Here is a 6920-nt window from a genome sequence, read left to right as displayed (position 1 = left end):
AAAAATAAATAAAACATTAAAAAAATTTTTTTTAAGTTTATATATATATATATATGTACACACACACATACATATGTATATATGTATACAAACTTTTCAACTTTGGGATGCTTTTAAAACACAAAAACCAAGAGCTACTATATTTCCTTTACCAATGGCTTTTAATTCATATCTCATTTTCAGAAACATTTATTCGGCTTTTCAAAAATGGACCAAGAATACAGATAAAGTGGCCCGTAAAGCTCCAAGTCAGATAATCCTTGTTGACATTTTTTAAATAAAATCAATGCCTCCATCTGGTGAAGAATGTAAACAATACAGAAAGGTAGGACAATAAAAAGTAAACATCTCCTTCCTCCCCTACTCAGGCCCTCTCCCCAAAAGTAACCTAACAGTGTACCAAAGGATATCTAACTTTATGAAATGAATCATCTGGTTCCTTGAAAGTGCAAGTTTTCCCAGGACATATTTTTTTTTTTTTAATCTGTAATGTTTATTTTTGAGAGAGAGAGACAGAGCGCGAGTGGGGGAGGGGCAGAGAGAGAGGGAGACACAGAATCAGAAACAGGCTCCAGGCTCTGAGCTGTCAGCACAGAGCCCATCGCCGGGCTCGACCTCACAGACTGTGAGATCATGACCGAGTCGAAGTCGGACGCCCAACCGGCCAACCGGCCAACCGACTGAGCCATCCAAGCGCCCCTACCCAGGACATATTTAAATGGGAGTGGATTTACCTAGGTTTTCAGAAGGATAGCTCGGATGATTTGCCACAAAGACACAGGCGATCTGCAGAAGGGCTCTGGGAGTTTGGAGGGAGGGGCTGGAGCAGGAAAGGAACAGTGGGGGAAGGGTGCGGGTGTTGTGCCCTCACTGCAGCCTGGGCTCCGTCAGCCCCCCAGGAGTGAAAGAGCAGAGGCTAGTGTCCTGGGCTCCAGGCCAACTTATCTGCTGCATTGTTTGTTCTGGCCACCCTCTTGGTCAACAGAGAAGAAGCCAAGGAGGGGCTGGGTTTGGAGCAGCTATAGAGCAGGGGTTACTGTCCAGGTACTTCATTCAGAGGTAAGAGTGTCAAGATCCCTGGTGGGGGATGGTCCTGGGGACTGGCCGTTGCCCCGCTCCAAGCAGGAGTGTAGAGAATGGGGTAACCCAGACCCTTGCCCCGTACAAAGCCACGATCGTGCCTGGTGGAGCTGGGATTTCCTAGGCCAGCTTCCACAGCGCAGGGGAAGGGAAATATATTCAACAATTTTCAGTGATGTGATTGGAGACACACACACTCTTCTGGAAATTTCTGCCAACCCTTCTCCTTCTGCTCACGGCTGTGGCTCTCCACCCCCCCCCTCTCCCCGCCAAAGCTACTCTAATGGTGATTGTGTCTAATGCCACAGCAGGCACTATCATGTGTTAGCTCATTTAATCCTCACATGCTCTGGGAGGAATGGTCTGAGAGGGTTAGTGATTTACCTAAAGGCACAAAACCCTCAGAAGCAGGAGTCAAAACTCCCGCTGGCATCTAAGCTCCATGAGGGCAGGGAATTTTTTGTTCTTTGCTGTCTGTCCTGCGCCTAGAGCAGAGGCTGGCATATAACAGTCAATGAAGAACACTGTGTGGAATGAATGAGTGAAGGAAGGAAGGAATGAATGAACCAACTGCAGGTACAACTGGCCCCACAGCCCTTGTTCTTTTCACAACAGCATCCTGAACCCCACACTTCCCTTCAAGGTCAACCTCCAGGGAGCACTCACTCCACTTACAGACCTCACGTGCAGCTACACAAACAGTTACTGTGCGTCCAACACAAGGCCAGGGGCCCACGGTGGGGGGGGGGGGGGGGTGCAGGGAATGGAGAACTTGACAGGATGCAATCCCTGCCCTCAAGGTGCTCTGTCCCGAAGGAAGTGTATTCTGAGTCCCCTGCAGATCCTATGCTTTGGGAAAATCGGACATTATCTTTTCGGCCAGGTCTTTTACACGGATACCTCACCCCCCCCCTCCCCCCCCCCCCCCCCCCCCCCCCACCCCCCACCCCCCGGCACACAGATACACACACTATTTCTTTAGTTATAAGGATTCCTGCGGTGTCAACTTTGCAAAGAAAACCTGTATCTTCGGGGAGGCTTCAGATTCGTCTGTCAAATTAAGGGCTACTCAGGGACCTGGGAGGACTTGAGCCCTCCTGCTGGCACTCCCATCATCTTTCAGAGGCATCCCACACCACAGTCCTGCAGATTCACTGGCAGAGCTAGGTGAGTTCTAGGACTGGTCATCACTGGGATACCCCAGCTTCCCCAGAAGTTTTGCTCCCTCCCCGCAGGGGGTTCCCTGATGTGTACACACAGTGTGTGTGATGAACCTTGGGCTCCTCGGTTGCCAGGCGACGTGCCTCTGTTTGGTTCCTATTATGCCCATTTCCATAGCAACCACAAAGGGAGCTCTGTGGGCAGGCCCCTGGCCAGGGGATTCCCCTTCCCCTCCCTCCTCACCACAGTCCCCTTCTCTAAAATCAGTGTATTACAGGGAAGACAAGACGCCGACTGCTCAAAAAGTAATCATGGCTTTTAAACTGTGATCCCAGAAAGGAAGTGAAGTGTGCAATCTGTTTGCAGTCTCTTTGAAAGCAGACTCCCTGCCCCTCCCATGAGGGCCCTCTGGCGTGTCAGCCTTAGAAGCAGAGAAATGACTGTTACCCCTCCTTTGAGCCATCTGGGATCTCCCAGACCCCACCTCCACCCCATACACACACACCCGGAGCTTAGCATCTCTGCCAAACATCAGGCCCTTCCCTGTTCCCTTTTCACTGCTTCCCAATCTGTCTTCCCCAGAGAACAACAGACCTAGTGGGTGATTCTGGGATCCACACATTAGGTGCTTAGCAATCGTCAAACCCCAAACTCCTCACCCGCACTCAAAATCTGAAGTCAAGTATTCCGGCTCCGTTCAAATCCCAGCCTGTATTTAAACCCCGGACTTCAAATAAGGAGTTCCTGAATCACTCAGAGCAGACAGCAGGGATACCGGAAACCCGCCCATTACACTCGGTCCTAATTGAAATCTTCAGGCCAAAGCAGAACCCAAGTTAAAGCTGATTAGAGAACAAGAGACGGCAGGCAGGGCTCTGAGTGCAGACTCTGGGAGGAAAGAAGGCACAGAAAGACCGTCCAGGCAAGAGAAAGGGGACGAAGCGAGCAGGGAGAGAGGGACAGGTGGACATACCTGTCACCGCCTGATTCCAAGCACAGTCAGAGACAGCCTAGAGGGCCGGGGGACGTGTGGGTGTGCAGATGCGGGGAGAGCAAGAAGATATAGGAAATGTGGAGCCGAGATTAACGAAAACAGTGGCAAAGTATGATTGAATAGGCTGCAGAGGAGGGAGGTGGGGGGGGGGGAGGAAAGGGGAGCTCAGAACTGAGCTGGGGACCCAGCAGTCTGACTGTAAGTAAACAGGAGCCCAGGGAGGGAGCTGGAATGAGCAGCCGACGCCCCAGCCAGCTCCCCTCCCCAGCAGGGAGCGGGGAGCAGGGAGGGAGGGGAACACCAGCCTCCTCTCCCCTTTTTTGGAATCTGCCTTTCCGCCACCCTTTCCAACTTCCTCTGCCTTTCCCCCAGTTTGGGGGGTTGTGGGGGGGGGCGGGGGAAGAGACCAGCCCGGGTTTCCCTCCCTCTTCTACTTAACACTTCCCAAGTCCAGTTGAGGGAGATCAGGCTGAGCCGTGAAGGAAAGGCCTAGGCTGCCCAGAGCCTGAGTCACCACATAGTTGAGGTTCCTGTCACTCGAAGTCCCGCCTCTGCTACACCCTGTGCCCTCTGCCCGCCCCAGGACTTGGAGCACCGGGGTTGACCTGCCCTGGGACTTGCTCCACTTCTATGCTTCTCGCTCAGCCAGGGCTGCTGGCGGCTTCGGATACCACCTTCTCTCTGCCTCCCAAACCGAGCGTGCATCTTTCTCTCCCTGCAGCTTTGGGGGGAAGCGCCCTCCTGCTCTTAGGAGCAAAAGTGACTCAGTGAGTGGCTTCGAGAACTGTGGAAAGGCTAGCATGCCCCCTTGATAAGTCACTTCCCCTCCCTGGGCTCATTTCCTCCTGGGTGAAATAAAGGGACGACTTGATGTGGTCTCCCCGGCAATCCCAATCCCGAATAAGGTACATTCTGGACGTCTGAGTCAAAGAGATAGAGTGTAAGCATTGAGGACGATGGGAGAAAGGGGTGTGTTTGCTAACCCCCGTCCGTCCTAACCGGAGTGGGTGGCATGAGGCACAGGCACCACCACCACCGTAGGGCAGCCAACACCCTAGGTGACTGGGTGATTCAGGCCCCACATAGAGGCGGACTGGCAGGAAAGCACCCCGTGGCTTCCCTGTGACTCAGGGGAAATGCAGAGCTCCCTGAAGAATGACTGCCCGGGGTCCCGCTATAACCAACTCATCTCCCTTACACCTAGAAAGTTTCCGGTTGCACTGCAGGTCCCACTGCCTTTGATGGGCGCCCTAAGCTCATCATAATGCCTCCCTGGCCTACTCTACCCCTCCTACCTGGCCTTGGCAACCCCTCTTCCCTCGGCCTTCAACCCCATAGCCCTCCCGGCCCTGCCAGGTCCCCTCATTTACCCTTTGGCTCTGCCCATCCTCACTATCCGCCCCCATCCCAGTGGAGCCAGCCAGATGATTGCAAAAGGGCTGAGCCAGCGGGAGAGGCCCTCACATGACAGCTGTTCCTGCTGCGGAGGGGAGGGGGCAGCTGGAAGTAGAGGGAAGCACATTCCATGGGAGATCCGATCAGAAATAGCCCCAAACCCTGACCATCCAGCCCCTGTTCTGCACATGGCCAGCCCATTGTGTAAACAAGGTAAGGTCAGTAGGCTTTCTTTGTAATCCTGAGGATATCAGGGAAACAGGGGGCAGGGGGAGGTTCCCAAAGGGGAGGGGGCCACAAGAATGAAAAGAGCCGAGGAACATCTAGAGATCCAGGGTCACCAAGGGCACTTTGGCCATTTCAGCAGGTCCCACCTGCCCATGGCGTTCTCTCTCTTATGAGACGTTCAGTGCTAGGGTCCGGCAGCGGCCATTACCACCATTCCACCCATCCCTTGGGCGCTGAAGCACTGGGACACCCCAGTAATTCCACTGGAGTAAAACAACAGCCTCCTCCGGGAGCCATGCCAGCCTGATTAGAGCAAACAGACAGGAGCAGGTGGGAGTTTCTCTAACCTTTCAGGAGTGCCTATATTTCAGCTCCCCGGCATTAGGGGAGGCAGAGAGGAGAGGGTGAGGACCCCAGAATTGCGCTCAAACACACAGAGGACCAGGCCAAGCTGGGGAAATTACCCTGCACTGTAGGTACAGCTTGGTGGGGAGAGGCAGGGAAGCCAGAGTCACCCAGGAAGACCCATTTGATTGTGTGGAGGGAAAGTTCTGGGTTCTGGGGACAAAGAGTGCTGGTTGCCATGAAAACCGACAGTATTAATTTCAGAAATGACTGGGTGGAGCCTCCGAAACACTTTATTCCTCTCCCTTCAACACTCTAGACCCTTCCCCCCACCTTTCAAAAGGGGAAGTGGCACATTGGGGCATGTGGGCAGCTGGTGGGATGGGCCTGACCCAGTGTGCCGAGCAGCTGTCCAGCTCCAGCTCAAACAGGACATGAAAAAAAAGAAGACAATCTAGGTCTTTCTTGGAAGAACTTTAAAGGCTTTCGACTTTTTAATAAGTGACTTGAGCAGAAGCGCCAACAAAGCTAAAATGAATAGCTGCTTATGACCAGTATCTACCAGTTACCAATGGGAACTACCTGAATACATACAGGCGTTCCCATTCACACTCGGGGCTCCGGCAAGATTTCATCTGCAGCAAGGGCGGGGATAGTATCATGCTGAGCGAAATAAGCCAGTCAGAGACAGACACATAGCATACGATTTCACTCCTATGTGGCCTTTAAGAAACAAAACAAACGAGCAAACAGAGAAGAGCGATAAACCAAGAAACAGACTTCGTTACGGAGAACCAACGGATGGTCACCAGAGGAGTGGAGGGTGGGGGGTTGGGTTGACGCGGGGTTTGGGGACTAAGGAGCGCCCTGGTCTGATGAGCACCCCGCGATGATGTATGGAAGTGGTGAATCACTATACTGTGCACCTGAAACGAATGGGACACTGTAGGTCAACGAGACTGGAATTCAAGTGAAAGAAAAGATTTCGTCTGCGGTCAACTGCACCCTTGAGCCCCGACGACCCCTCTCTAGTTTCTCCACCTCCCTTTAGGGATGCTCTAAGGTTTTGCCCAGTAGGTGGATAAAACAGCCTCCTCGGTCCATCTTACCCTAGTTCTCCAGGAACACGCCCCGTTCTCAGCCCCGACCCACTGGCAACACCCCCTTCCCTTTCCTGCCCGGGACCTCGGCCCCCGCCGGCAGGCGCCGCACGGTGGGCGCCGGGATGCCAGTTCTAGGTGGTGCGCGGGTGGCGCGGGCCTGCTGCCCCGCGTGTCAGGAAGAGGGCCCGGCAGAGACGTCCCCCCCCCTGGCGCGCAGGCGCTCACGGGGCCGCCTCGGGCGAGCCGGGCGGGGCCGGGAAGAGCGGAGGAGCCGGGCCGAGCTCCAGCCAGCGCGGGGCCCTGGCCTGGATCGGGGAGGGAGGGCGAGAGTCCCGAGCCCGGGGAGCCCGGGGCGGTGCGGTGACTCAGGCCTCCCCGGGGCAGGGCGGGACCCGACCAACTCCAGATGGACCTCCCCTCTTTCCCGCCCCACATCTGCCGCTAGAAACTCCTGCTGTTAACCTCTTTCTTGCCCACCCCGGCGGGAAGGGGCCCTTCAGTTTCATCCCGCTTTGGAGGCCAACAGCGAGAGCCACCCGAGGCCTCGACACCCTCCCTTCGAGCTGCCCACCCCACCTCCGCTTGTGGGTACTGGCCCTCCCCCAAGCGCAGGC

The sequence above is a fragment of the Panthera uncia genome, chromosome D1, assembly GCF_023721935.1.
Source record: "Panthera uncia isolate 11264 chromosome D1, Puncia_PCG_1.0, whole genome shotgun sequence".
NCBI lineage: Eukaryota > Metazoa > Chordata > Mammalia > Carnivora > Felidae > Panthera > Panthera uncia.
Note: the sequence above shows the minus strand (reverse complement) of the source record.